General features: G+C 41.8%; 1 protein-coding gene across 1 annotated transcript in view; it reads left to right on the top strand.

The window, feature by feature from the left end:
- The window catches only part of elp3 (elongator acetyltransferase complex subunit 3), a 47,047-nt gene that overhangs the window by 19,731 nt on the left and 14,242 nt on the right, over positions 1–13,074 (top strand). The window lies entirely within an intron of this gene.

Genomic DNA, 13,074 nt, shown 5'->3' with positions numbered 1-13,074 from the left:
CCAAATCACAGAACGCGTGTGCGTTAATAGTAGAGATAGTCCGATACCATTTTTTGCTTCCCCGATACCGATTCCGACACCTGAACTTGCATATTGGCCCATACTGAGTACTGATCCGTGTGTCATATGTATTTTATTATGTTTTAATAGCTGTACACTACTATCCCTGTATGGATGTGATGTCATTTATATCTTTGTTGTACGGCCTGGCTCAGGTTAAACTCTTTGTGAAACATGAAAAAACACAAACGATGAACGCCGCAGAACTTTGTTGTCCTATCCAGTTGGACAGTCAGTCATAACGTGAAAAGAACATAAATAAACTATCTTAAAGTAGATTTTCTTCAGGGCTAAATTACGTGATATCAGATTGGTGCATAAACTCCAGTAGTTGCCGATTCTGATACCATTTTAGGCGGTATCGCAGGCTTTTCAGATACTGGTATCGGTATCAGGACGTTAATAGCGCGTCAAAACAATTTGTGGCGTTAAAAGAAATTTGTGTTAATTTTGACAGCCTTAGTATCAAGCGAAATAATAATGGTTATGCATATTTCTTTTCTTCTTTTTTTTAAGATTATTTTTTGTGCATTTTAGGCCTTTATTTGTATAGGACAGCTTGGACTAGAGAGGGGGAATGACATGCAGCAAAGGGATTATAGCCATTGCCTTCAGGCTTAAATCAGTTTGGATGGACATCATGTATTATCCGATGCTTGGGTATAGTCTGTGTACACACACCAATGGCTTTATCATATGGACAGAGGCTGGTCAGTGACTCAGGCCACAATGTCTCAATGTCTGCATTGTAGTTCTTCCTTTTTATATGATGGAGAGCTACTGGTGTCTGAGCACATTATTCTTCTTTTCTTTTTTTTTTCCATCCGATTTTCTTTTTGTTGACATTTCTGCCTTTCTTGGACAGTTTATTAGTGTAGATACCGACAGAAAAGATGGGGAGAGAAGGGCATACTGTAACATGCAACCAAGGTCCTCGTTATTTATGTGTGTTCCACATAAATACTGAGAAGCAGGAGCTGGGAATGATGTCGCACCCGAGTTGAATGCGTTCCATTTACAAGTCGGATTTTCATTGTACGCTAGCCAGGTTAGCCACTGTTAGAAATACCAGTCGATAACAATGCATTATTCTTTTTTTTTACAGCATAACGGAGAGAAGTTGGACAGGACGACTGATTTAATGAGACACAGATAAGACTGAAGTGCTAATAACTGTATGTTAGTAGCTTTCACTACTGTTGATGCACAGGGCAACCAAGTTGGATTTTGAGCTTGGGGTACTGCAAGGTTGTCTGAGTTCCGAGCTCGGAAATCCGAGGTCAGGGGGCGCGTTTCCGACTTTGACCTCGGAAAATCCGACTTCCGAGAGCAAATGGAACGCACTAATAGTATTTGGCCTAACAACAAGATTACCAGGACGCCCATCAAAAGCACATTCATCACACACACACACACAGACATGTTTGGTTTTGAGCTGATCAAAGAGGTTAGTTGGGTTGGTAACAACTGTCAGTCACTGCATATTCTGCAAAGAATTGTGTTCCGCCAATCGTTGGCATGCAAGTGTGCTTTTGTTGTAGCATAAAGTGGTTATATCCTCACTGCCGTGAGTGGAGCTGGAACTTATGGTTCATTTTATATGACACAGTAATTAAAATCGTTAGATATCACTTGTAGGAAATGATCTATTTTGAGTTCCAGGTGATACATGAGAAACAAAATGAGTAAAGAATTCTGACTACAGACTTAAAATGATACCAGTAAAGTTATGCACCGCATACGCAAGTCGATCATTAAGTTTATTGTTTGTGACATTAGGAATCATCGTCTTGTTCCTTTTTGCTTGGCATCAGGGTGCGTCATCACTACTTATTTCACAGTGGTATAGTAACAAGTAAGTCCCACATGTAGCATCTTAAAAATAGGATCAGAAAAGCTGTGACAGTCGACTCGCAGTCCCAACTGTGATGTGACTCGATGGAAAAAAGAAAAAGAAAAAAGACAAGTCCTGTCAGATGTCTCTCAACAGCAGGCTCACTTTGCAGCTCTGATTGGAAACCCGGCTGTAATGTGAAGGTGCGGGATCAGACAATGCTCCTTCCCAACATGCCTGACTGCAGGATATAAATGAAGACTCAGTTTGAGGCTGTGCGCAATATCAGCTCATTTGGCTTATTTTTTACATTGTTAATCAAGTGATTAACAACACAATGAGGAAAAAGAAAATATTTTACTAATTGGTGCAGGTGCACGCACCCCTGTGACTTTTACCCGAAATACAGTATGTCACTCATTGTCTCGGATGCAACAATAGTAACACTTTTTCTCTCCTTTGCCTGTTAATTGAACTGTTTCTTTGCTTTGTTAGTGCTTTTTTAAATTGCTGGCAGTCTGGTGATTCAGTGTTTGTACTACAATTGAGCTGTCTACAAAGTTGAAAAAGGTCACACCTTGGTCTTCCTCTGTAATGAGCTACATATTAAACAAGAAAGGGCAACAAAAAAGAGATCGGAACATCGCTGTACTGTGGAAACAGTTTTGTTCTGCTCAGAGAGGTTAAAGCTGACTGAATTAAAAAGAGTGAATACATCTGAAAACATCGGAAAACTGAGCTTTTGGAAAATGATGAAATGACTTAGGTCTGGTTGGGCACTTTTGTAGTCTCGCATTGCCAGAGAAAAAAACGCTCCAGGCTGTTTGCTTTTCTTTAAACCAATCACAACCAATCGTGGGTGGTGATGGCGCAGTGGATATGACACATGCCTTTGGTGTGGGAGATCTGGGTTTGATTCCCAATCAGCCAATGTGTCCCTGAGCAAGACACTTAACCTATAGTTGCTCCAGAGGTGTGTGACCTCTGACATATGTAGCCAACTGTAAGTCGCTTTGGATAAAAGTGTCAGCTAAATGACATGTAATGTAATTGTCTTGGCGCAGTGACGGTGGATCTGCAAAATGGTCCCTGGAAAGGAACTTGTTTAGGTGGAACATTTGCACCCCGCAAAAGAAAACGCCACATACAATATTAAATGAAGTTAACTGTTCACATAATACAGTAACGTGAGCTGTTTAAATGAGCTGGATACAAGGTTAAACCTCATTTGCGCTTACCAGTGTATCGCCGTGTGTAACGTTACTTCGTCCACAGCAGTCCCCACCAATCATACCCAAAACGTCCCAGTTAGAGAGTAAGTGCTGTAATCATATTCTTTGTAAATCTTGACAATCATTCCCAGAAAGAACCACTAAATTGCACGATCCAATTTTTTTTTCAAAATTGCCATTTTTAGCGTGTAGCTTGCTAGCTTGAAATTTGTTGTTGTTTCCCGAAACTAACAAGTTTTGCAAGGCGAGGGACATTGGGCGATCATCTGGTAAATGTCGTTGATCCAGACTAGGCACTTTGTGATAGTAAAGTTAAGATTAGTGTGATTTTTGTAAATACGCTTAAAAGCTTTCTTGCTGGAAGTTGGACAAGTATGAAGATAGGGCCAGGAGATGCTTAGCGTAGCATAAAGTCAGAAAGCGGGGGGAAACAGCTAACCTGGCTCTGTCCAAAGTAAAAAAAAAATAAAAAAGTAAAAGTCAACAGAGATGCTAGTAGTTCTGTGAGGCTATACTTCAAGTAGTCCTTTGAGTTAAACGCTAACACCAGCGTGCTAACATGATCACATTGAAAATGCTAGCATACTGATATATTAGTTTTGCAGAAAATTGGTTGTTGTGGGCGGCTGTGGCTCGGGTGGTAGAGCGGTCGCCTACCAATTGGAAGGTTTGTGGTTTGATCCCTGGCCCTGCAGTCCTATGTCGAAGTGTCATTGGGCGAATTGCTTCCGAAACTGTGCCATCGGAGTGTAAATGAGTGTGAATGTTTACGTATCTGATGAGCAGGTGGCACCTTGTTTGTCAGCCTCGGCCACAGTGTATGAATGTGTGTGAATGGTTCCTGTAAAAGCGCTTTGAGTAGTCGTTAAGACTAGAAAACTGCTGGTGGCGCTAAAGGGAAAGTCAGGGGGATCACCAAAGTTAGTAGGACTCATCCTCTGGGGAACATGATTTTTTTTTTTCATTTTATGGAAATCATCCAGTGGTTAAGACATTTCAGTCTGGACCAAATAGGTGGATCAACCAAACCACAGGCTGATATTGCCATCCCCAGAGTGCAGAAGAGGATTAGGGCCACATGTAGTAAATCAGACAATGTACTTATTTCAGGTGATTTTAATATCCATGTGGACGTTGACAACGATAGCCTTAGTATTGCTTTCAACTCACTACTAGATTCAATTGGTTTCAGTCAGTGTGCATAAGGTCACTCACTGTTTTAACCACACCCTCGACCTTGTACTGGCATATGGCATTGAAATTGAAGATTTAATAGTATTTCCGCAGAATCCTTTATTATCGGACCATTCTTTAATAACTTTCGAATTCTTACTACCCGACTATATGAAATTAGATAAAAGCTTCTGCACTAGATGCCTATCTGACAGTGCTATAGCTAAATTTAAGGAAGATAACCGCATTTAATTCACTGCCATGCCTTAATATAACGGAGGACTCTTATGTTAACTTTAGTCCCTCCCAAATTGATAATTTTGTAGACGCTGAGCAGGGCTCTAGAGTGTGACCAATTTGGTCACACATGCGACCAAAATTTGTAAGGGTGCAACTAAGATTTTTCCGTGCACCTAACATCCTTGCATCTGCTGCCTCTCCACCAAGCGATGTCGTTTATATCGATATGGTTTAACGTTGCGTTACATGACCCATTCCTTCTGTAAAGCCGTGCCTGTGTTTGGATCTCTCCTCTGCGCAGCCCCCCCCAATTCACTCACACATGGCTCCCCTGCAACATGGAGAGACACAGCCCCGCCGGTCCACATGCTGACATTTGTCTACAGTTGTAGTTGTTGTTGTTAGCACAGCTGTATATTGTTAAGTATGAGAGGGAAACGTGTATTGGTACCAGTGTTTCCGCTGGTAACTTTCTGTTATTGCGGCCGCCCTGACGAAAAAAACATTAGAAGTTATTAAATGCAACTAACTTCAGTTCGTTGAATAATAGCGTGTGAGACGGAGCCTGCTGGACCTGGGCGAGAGATGTGACCCGCCAGAATATCATAGTTCATAAAAATGCAGCGGTGACGATACAGACATTTCATAGCCTACACAAGACGTGTTTAACGCCGCTGACCCGCCAAAGTGCACTGGACCCATTCATAATGAGTCAGCCGTCACTCTGTGACGCTTCAGTCCATCGCACTCCCTCTGTCTCCCTATGTCTTTCTGTCTTTTTTTTAATTTTTTTTTAAGATTTCGGCCTTTATTTTGATAGGACAGCTGAAGACATGAAAGGGGAGAGAGAGGGGGGAATGACATGCAAAGGGACGCAGGTCGGAGTAGAACCCGGGCGTCATCTTAATTTAATGTTATTGTTGTTGAAAACAAGTGAAGGAGCTTATATATATATATATATATTTATATATATCCTAGGCTATTTATTTCAAATAACTGTGTTGCAGCTGTATATTTTCAAACTGGTAAAGGAAACCATGTCTTTGCATTTTATTTGAATCACAATCTGTTTTAATAAAAGAGCTTGTGAAAAGTGGCTTTGACTTAAAACTGAACATTTAGCCCAGTTTGTAAAAAAATACAGAGCTATATATTGTGTATCGCCATTCAGCGCTAACGGCATCGCGAGGAAAAATTTGGGTGCACCTAAATTTTGTGTTGGTGCACCTAAATAAAACAGTTAGGTGCAACCAAGGCAAAAAGTTAGTCTGGAGCCCTGCGCTGCTACGTACTCGCTACGGACGACTTTAGACTCTGTTGCTCCTCTCAAAAAGAAGATGATGAAGCAAAGGAAACGAGCACCTTGGTAGAACTCCCAAACTCGCAAACTAAAACAAACCTCGCAAAAACTTGAAAGTAAATGGCGTTCCACCAATCTGGAAGAATGTTGTTTAGATTGGCAAGACAGTCTGAAAACATATAGGAAGGCCCTCAGAAATGCCAGATCAGACTATTACTCATCATTAATAGAAGAAAATAAGAACAACGCAAGGTTTCTTTTCAGCACTGTAGCCAGGCTGACCGAGAGTCACAGCTCTATTGAGCCATCTATTCCTATAGCTCTGAGTAGTGACGACTTCATGAGCTTCTTTAAAGATAAAATTATAACAATTAAAATTCATCACCGCTTGCTCTCAACTTCTAACGGTTCACCTTTAAACGCAGGACCGCTAGAAATAACGACAATACCTGACATATACTTAGACTGCTTTTATCCTATAGACCTTCAACAATTAATGTTAAAGGTCTTTTCAGCTAAGCCAAGTCTCTTAGACCCCATCCCAACGAGGCTACTTAAAGAAGCGTTACCCGTGGTTAACACTTCATTACTAGATATGATCAATATGTCTTTATTAACAGGTTATGTACCACAGTCATTTTAAAGCAGCTGTGATAAAACCTCTTCTGAAAAAACCCACCCTCGTTCCTGAGGTTTTAGCCAACTATATACCCATATCTAATCTTCCCTTTCTCTCCAAGATCCTTGAGAAGGTAATCGCTAATCAGTTATGTGACTCTCTACATAGCAATAGTTTATTTGAGAACTTTCAGTCAGGATTTAGAATGCATCATAGCACAAAGACGGCACTGGTGAAAATTACTAACGACCTTCTAACTGCTGCCGACAAAGGACTTGTCTCCGTACTTGTCTTACTAGATCTTAGTGCTGCATTCAACACTATTGATCATACCATCCTGTTACAAAGACTGGAACATTTAGTTGGCATTAAAGGAATCGCACTAACCTGGTTTAAGTCCTATTTATCTGATCAATCTCAATTTGTTAATGTTAACGATGAATCCTCCAGGCCCCCTAAAGTTAGCCATGGCGTTCCACAAGGCTCAGTGCTTGGACCAATTCTATTCACCTTATATATGCTTCCTCTAGGCAATATTATTAGGAAACACTCAATTAACTTTCACTGTTAAGCAGATGACACCCAATTATACCTATCAATCAAGCCAGACAAAACCAGTCAGTTAGCTAAACTTCAAGCATGCATTAAAGATATAAAATCATGGATGACCTACAATTTTCTGATGTTAAACTCCGAGGTTATTGTGCTGGGCCCTAAACACCTCCGAACCTCATTATCTAAAGATATAGCTAGACTGGATGGCATTGCCCTGGCCTCCAGCACTACTGTCAGAAATCGAGGCGTTATCTTTGATCAAGATATATCCTTTAAAGCAACTTTTTTTTTTCAGTGAGACAACCTGTAGGGGGACCGAAGCGGCAGGTAGCGTGAGCTGTAGTTCCAGTGAGACAACCTGTAGGGGGACCAAAGCGGGAAAAGTTACATATGGCGTTTTTCCATTACATGGTACCTGCTCGACTCGCTTCTTCTCTACTCGCTTCACTGTGCGTCCGTTTTCCATTGCAGATTTTAGTACCGCATCAGCGTGGCTGGTCGTCATAGCGGCGCCGCAGTAAACTGCCGTGACCTAATGCGACACACACACAGAACGTGGAAGGTGTGTTGTTGCCAGAAGACATATTTTATTTCAAATGAAGCTGGAGGCAGCAAAAAAAACACAGCTAGCTAAACTATTTCTGTCGCTTTCACGTCACCTTTTGGTATCGGCTCAGCCTGCTTGGAACCTCGACGGAGGTGGTACTAAAAAAAGTACCTGTTAGCAGGTACCAGGGACTTTTTTTTTTTTTCCTAATGGAAAACCAAAAAAGGCGAGTAGAGTCGATGCGAGTTGAGCAGGTACCACGTAATGGAAAAACGTCAATAGTGTTGCTTTAACGCCCACTTAAAACACACCTCAAGAACACCCCTTTTTCACCTTCGTAACATTGCCAAAATTAGGCACATCCTGTCTCAAAACAATGCTGAAAAACTAGTCCATGCATTTATTACTTCCAGGCTGGACTATTGTAATTCCTTACTATCAGGTTGCTTCCTTAAGATTCTCCAGCTGATCCAGAATACTGCGGCGCGTGTTCTGACAAGAACTAAGAAAAGCGATCATATTTCTCCAGTATTAGCTTCTCTGCATCTAAAATCCTTCTCCTGACCTACAAAGCTCTAAATGCTCAAGCACCATCATATCTTGAAGAGTTCATAGTACCTTTATTGTCCCACTAAGAGTTACTTGTGATTCCTAGAGTCTCTAAAAGTAGAATGGGAGCCAGAGCCTTCAGCTATCAGGCTCCTCTCCTGTGTAACCAGCTCCCAGTCTAAGTTTGGGAGGCAGACACCGTCACCACATTTAAGAGTAAACTTAAAACTCTTCTCTTTGATAAAGCTTATAGTTAGGGAGTGAGGAGTTGCAGCGTTCGCCTAGACCGGCGGGGGAAGGTGTATACAGCAGACACGGCACCCCTTCTCTTCTCTGCTTCTCTTCATAGTCATCAGATTCATCTACCAACTCTTATAGAACTGGCTCAGGTTTGCCTTGCACCAGCTCTTAATTATGCTGTTATAGTTTTAGACTGCTGGGGGACTTCCTTTGACACACTGAGCTCCTCTCTCCTCTCTCTTTCCATCTGTGTGCATCCATACCCCAGAAATGCTTGTTACTAACTTAGCTCTGGGGAGCTTATTCCCCGGAGTCCTTATGTTTTTTCGCCAGGAAGGAAACTTGTTTTAGAGGAACATGTGTACGTTCAAAAGTTGTTTTAGTCGTGCAACAGAAAACTCAGATTGGACTGGATTTCCCTCTGTAGAGATCTGAAGAGCAGTTAACCATAGTCATCATAAATCCACAAGAGTTTAGAATGCCAGCACAAAGAAAGCGGAAATCCTGCCGAAATGATAGTGAATGATAGATAGCACCCGGAAGTGGAACGCCGTCGATATAGACTAACCATAAGCTAATATTGGCTGATATATTTGTTGGGCTGTAATTAAAACACATTACACTTTAGGTGATCACGGACTGCTGTGACGCAGCAGTTTTGTAGTTTAATGATGCAAAGAGGACAACGAAGAAGAGATTTAAATTATTGTCTTATCGGTTTTCCTGAAAACGCTGAATTAGACGCTGGAGTTATTTAGATTTGTGTGAAAGCAAAGCGCTATTTTTAGAGGTTATTTTTGTGTTGTTGTTAGCGCTGACTACAGAATACATGGTATAGCCAATCTTCAAAGCTTCAACAGCTCTGTCAGATTTAATATGAGAAAGAGAGTCTGTGTCTTGCCACAGATTTCTTACATTACGTGTGTGCGTGTGCCGAACCACTTGTCCGGGTGAATGTTTGTTTGATGGTAATATGGGGGCAGCAGCAGGTCGGCACAGTGAGAAGAAGCAGATTAAATGTGTATTTGTCCCTCAGAGTCTTTCCTGTAACACTTCCTTTGTCACTTCTCCCCCTAGACTTAATTTCTTCTTTTGTCTCTTGCTTCCTTTTTTTCTCCCCGCGTGTGGACTCAATATGTTCCGTCTCCCATTCTCTTTGTTTGTCTCTTTCCCCTCATGCTTTTCTCTCGTCTCCGTTATCTTTCACTTTTATCTTTTTTATTTATCTCTCCTCTCTAGTCGTAACTTTTCACTCGACCCTTCTCTGCCGTCACGGTCTCTCTTCTCCCCACCTCTCCTGTCGCGTCATCTATTCTCTCTCTCTCTCTCTCTCTTCCTCTTCCTCTTCTACCAAACAAACCGTCTCCCTCTCTTCTCTTATCACACTGACACTTTCAGATTATACAACTTGTGTGTGGCTCCCCTATGGTCTTCCTCATCATATCTAATCTTCCATGACACATGAATTGGGAGGGGGGGGGGTTTCACATAAAAAGGGAGTGTGCCAGATGGGTATTTGGATGTCAAGTTAAAATGGGAGATGGTCGTGTCAATGTGCCCAAATATTGTTATGTCTATGTGAATGTTTGGCTTTGGTTGCTTGGTTTTTGAAGCTTGTGAACAAGGTGGAGCATTTAGCAGCTAAACGAACAAAGGGAAACCCCTGATTTTTAAATAGCCTCGTTCATGTGGACTAGGCCTAAGATTTGCACATTTAACACGTTTTATGAAATACAATGTGACAGTGAAATAGAAGGCAATCTTCTGTCTGTGTGAAAATGTTTAAAGCTTTAGTGCGTAACTTTTTGATATTAATGAACGTCCGTTACATTCAAGCCCTTGTCAAATGAGTTGCTACAAAGCTAATTAAGACTATCAGCTGCACACAACTCTCTCTGGATTTCTCAGTATGACTCAGAAGATTGTCGTCCGGCGACTTTCCCCCACGCAAAAACTTGAGTGAAGATAATGACCTCTTCTGAAGAGGCCATCATGTTTTTTTAATCCTCCGTGTCCTCCTTGGTTACAAGCAACTGCATAGAGGAGGGGTGGGGGTGCATAGGGAAAACATGTTTTTTTTTGTTGAGTAGATTAAAAATCTGGATAAATATTTATCTCAAGACATTTGAGACATCTCTCAGCAATGTGTGCCGCCCGTCCTACATGACGGCTGCCCCATGACCCTTAAAAGGATTAAGCAGGAACATCTAATGAATGGACGGATGAATGGAAATTCCAGCTCATAAGGTTTTGTTTGCGTGCAGTACCTAATTTGATGAGAATGGGGACTCTGGATTCTGCAAGTATGATGCAAATAGCAGCTGAGGTTTTAGTGGAGGGATGAAAAATTGGTAATAATAATTCCATTCAGGCCTTCTCAGTACAGAGCCCTTCAGTGCTGGTTGCCATCTTAAGGAAGCAGGGATCTCTTAATTAGAGGTCCAAAGCCGAGGGAGCTGGGAACCCCAATTGTAATCACATTTAATATTCTTCTTTTAGTATTTTTCCGTTGATAAAAGTGTCACTACAGCCTAAACTGTGCATGGTGGGGCACAACTCTAACATGTCCAATTTTTAATTGCTAGGAATAACATCTTTGTCCAACGAATTACAAAGCAAATCCCAGTGGAATTATTATTATTATTATTATTAAAGGACTGAAATGTATTACCATGTTTTTAATTTAAAGACACCGTAGCTGTGACTTTATCCAAGCTTTTTATCCTGAGCTTTCAATTTTTTTTCATAAACCCCAAAAATCTGATTAAGAGCTAAATCTGGTGAAATTCTGTATTTTTCTTAACGTCACATACAAGAAATACAAGTGATATAAGGTTTTTCATTGACAAATGAAATGAAAGCTGCATCACATGCGGTAGGCCTCGTCCATTTCCTCCTAGACATTTATCACAGTAAAATAGCGATATGTTTTTTCGAACTCCTCCTAGGCCGTGCGTCCGATCTGCATGAAACCTGGCACGTAGCATCTTCAGATGGAGCTGATAAAAAGTTATCAAAAGACTTTAGCTCCATTCAAAAATGCGAAAGTTGCGTATGAACAAATATGTTTAGCTAGCTATAAAACTATAGCATATCTCGGCCAAATTAAATGGTATCAACGCAATTGATCAAACGGGATTCTTGTTGGTCATGCCACTCCAAGGCTCTGTACTAAATTCGGCGAAGATCCGCCATTGGGAGGCTCTATAATCAAGGTAGACGCATTTGGGCCTATAACTCAATGAATGTAAATGGGAAATTTGCAGTTGCAATTTACTACAGGCCTTGGAGATCAAGTGTTTGCGATATTTCCTGAAGTTTACCTTGCCGCTAGTCTCACATAGCCAAACCTTCCTCCACAGCGCTGCATGGGAGGGTCTGGCTAGTCCACACAGCATTCTGGGATGGGAGAAAAACGTGCTCTGGTTTATTGGCCTTTCTTTAAACCAATCACAATCACCTTAGGCGGCGCTAAGCACCGAGCGGAGCCACGGTGCCTCTGCAAAATAGCCCCGTGAAGGAACTTGTTTTAGAGGAACATGTACGTTCAAAAGTTGTTTTAGTCGTGCAACAAAAAAACTCAGATTGGACAGATAGTCTAGCTAGCTGTCTGGATTTCCCCTGCAGAGATCTGAGGAGCAGTTAACCATAGTCCTCAGAAATCCACCGGATTTTAAAATTCCAACACAAAGAAAGTGTAAGGTAACGGACATCCGGCTGAAAAGACTTTACGAATTTACGACAGCACTCCAGCAATCCTGGAAGTGCAACGTCGTGGATATAGACTACGTCGTGGATATAGACTACGCCGTGGATATAGACTACGCTTTCGCCGGAGAGGCTTGGACCCCGTCACAACTGCTTGCAGTTCTAGTTTTATTTTCGGTTTGCATTCATTTAAACATGCTTCCTTTTCAGCCATTATCTTACTTGAATGTATTGTCAGCGTGGATCACAGAGCAGTATAGGAGCTGCAGAGGGCAGCAGCTGCAGCAGGCGAAAGCTTTGCATCCGCCTGGCTTTTATCATGGCTGTCCTGATAATGAAATTCGATTACAACTTCCTCACAGCCTGAGATCCTCGCTCACTTATCTCCCGTATACAGATGCTCCCTGTCCCTGGTGGTGGGGGGGGGGGGGAGAGACATCCTTAACAGGGTTCCTCTATACTGACCAACAGGAGCTCTGATATGTGATCTAAAATGGTAGCAGGCACAGAATTACCCCCAAAATAGTTACTAGTCTCCGTTTTTGGTATCGAAGCATTATTTGTCAGATTGCACCCCCTCCTTCCCTTACCCTCCCTCCCGACCCCCCTTTAGGTTTAGTGCAGGGCCACGTGGGACGTGTCCCCGTGTGATTATGAGCTGTGACGAGCGAGAGATTATGAGATACCGATAATGTGGCCTATTTTGGAGAATGTGCCTCGATTTCCAGATCTTCACGGTTCTGATCATGATAGTCTGTAGAGAGGGGAGGAGAATGACTGGAAATCACGCCGATTCCCTTCACTGCACTACACCAGACACCCAACATTTCCTTGAATTGAATAACTGAGCACTATTGTGCGGTCTCTTTGATATCTGCTTCGGATCAATGGATGTGTGCTTCTACATTTAGGAGTCATTGTCTTTTGCAAATGGACCCTTTTTTAAATACACTATTCTTCTTTGCTGTCTGGTCGTATGAGCACATGAATGAACTGAATTCAGCTTTATTTAAACCA

This window comes from Sander vitreus, chromosome 18, assembly GCF_031162955.1.
Source record: "Sander vitreus isolate 19-12246 chromosome 18, sanVit1, whole genome shotgun sequence".
Classification (NCBI taxonomy): Eukaryota; Metazoa; Chordata; class Actinopteri; order Perciformes; family Percidae; genus Sander; species Sander vitreus.
The sequence above is the reverse complement of the archived record's forward strand: the minus strand, read 5'-3'. Positions and strand labels throughout refer to the sequence as shown.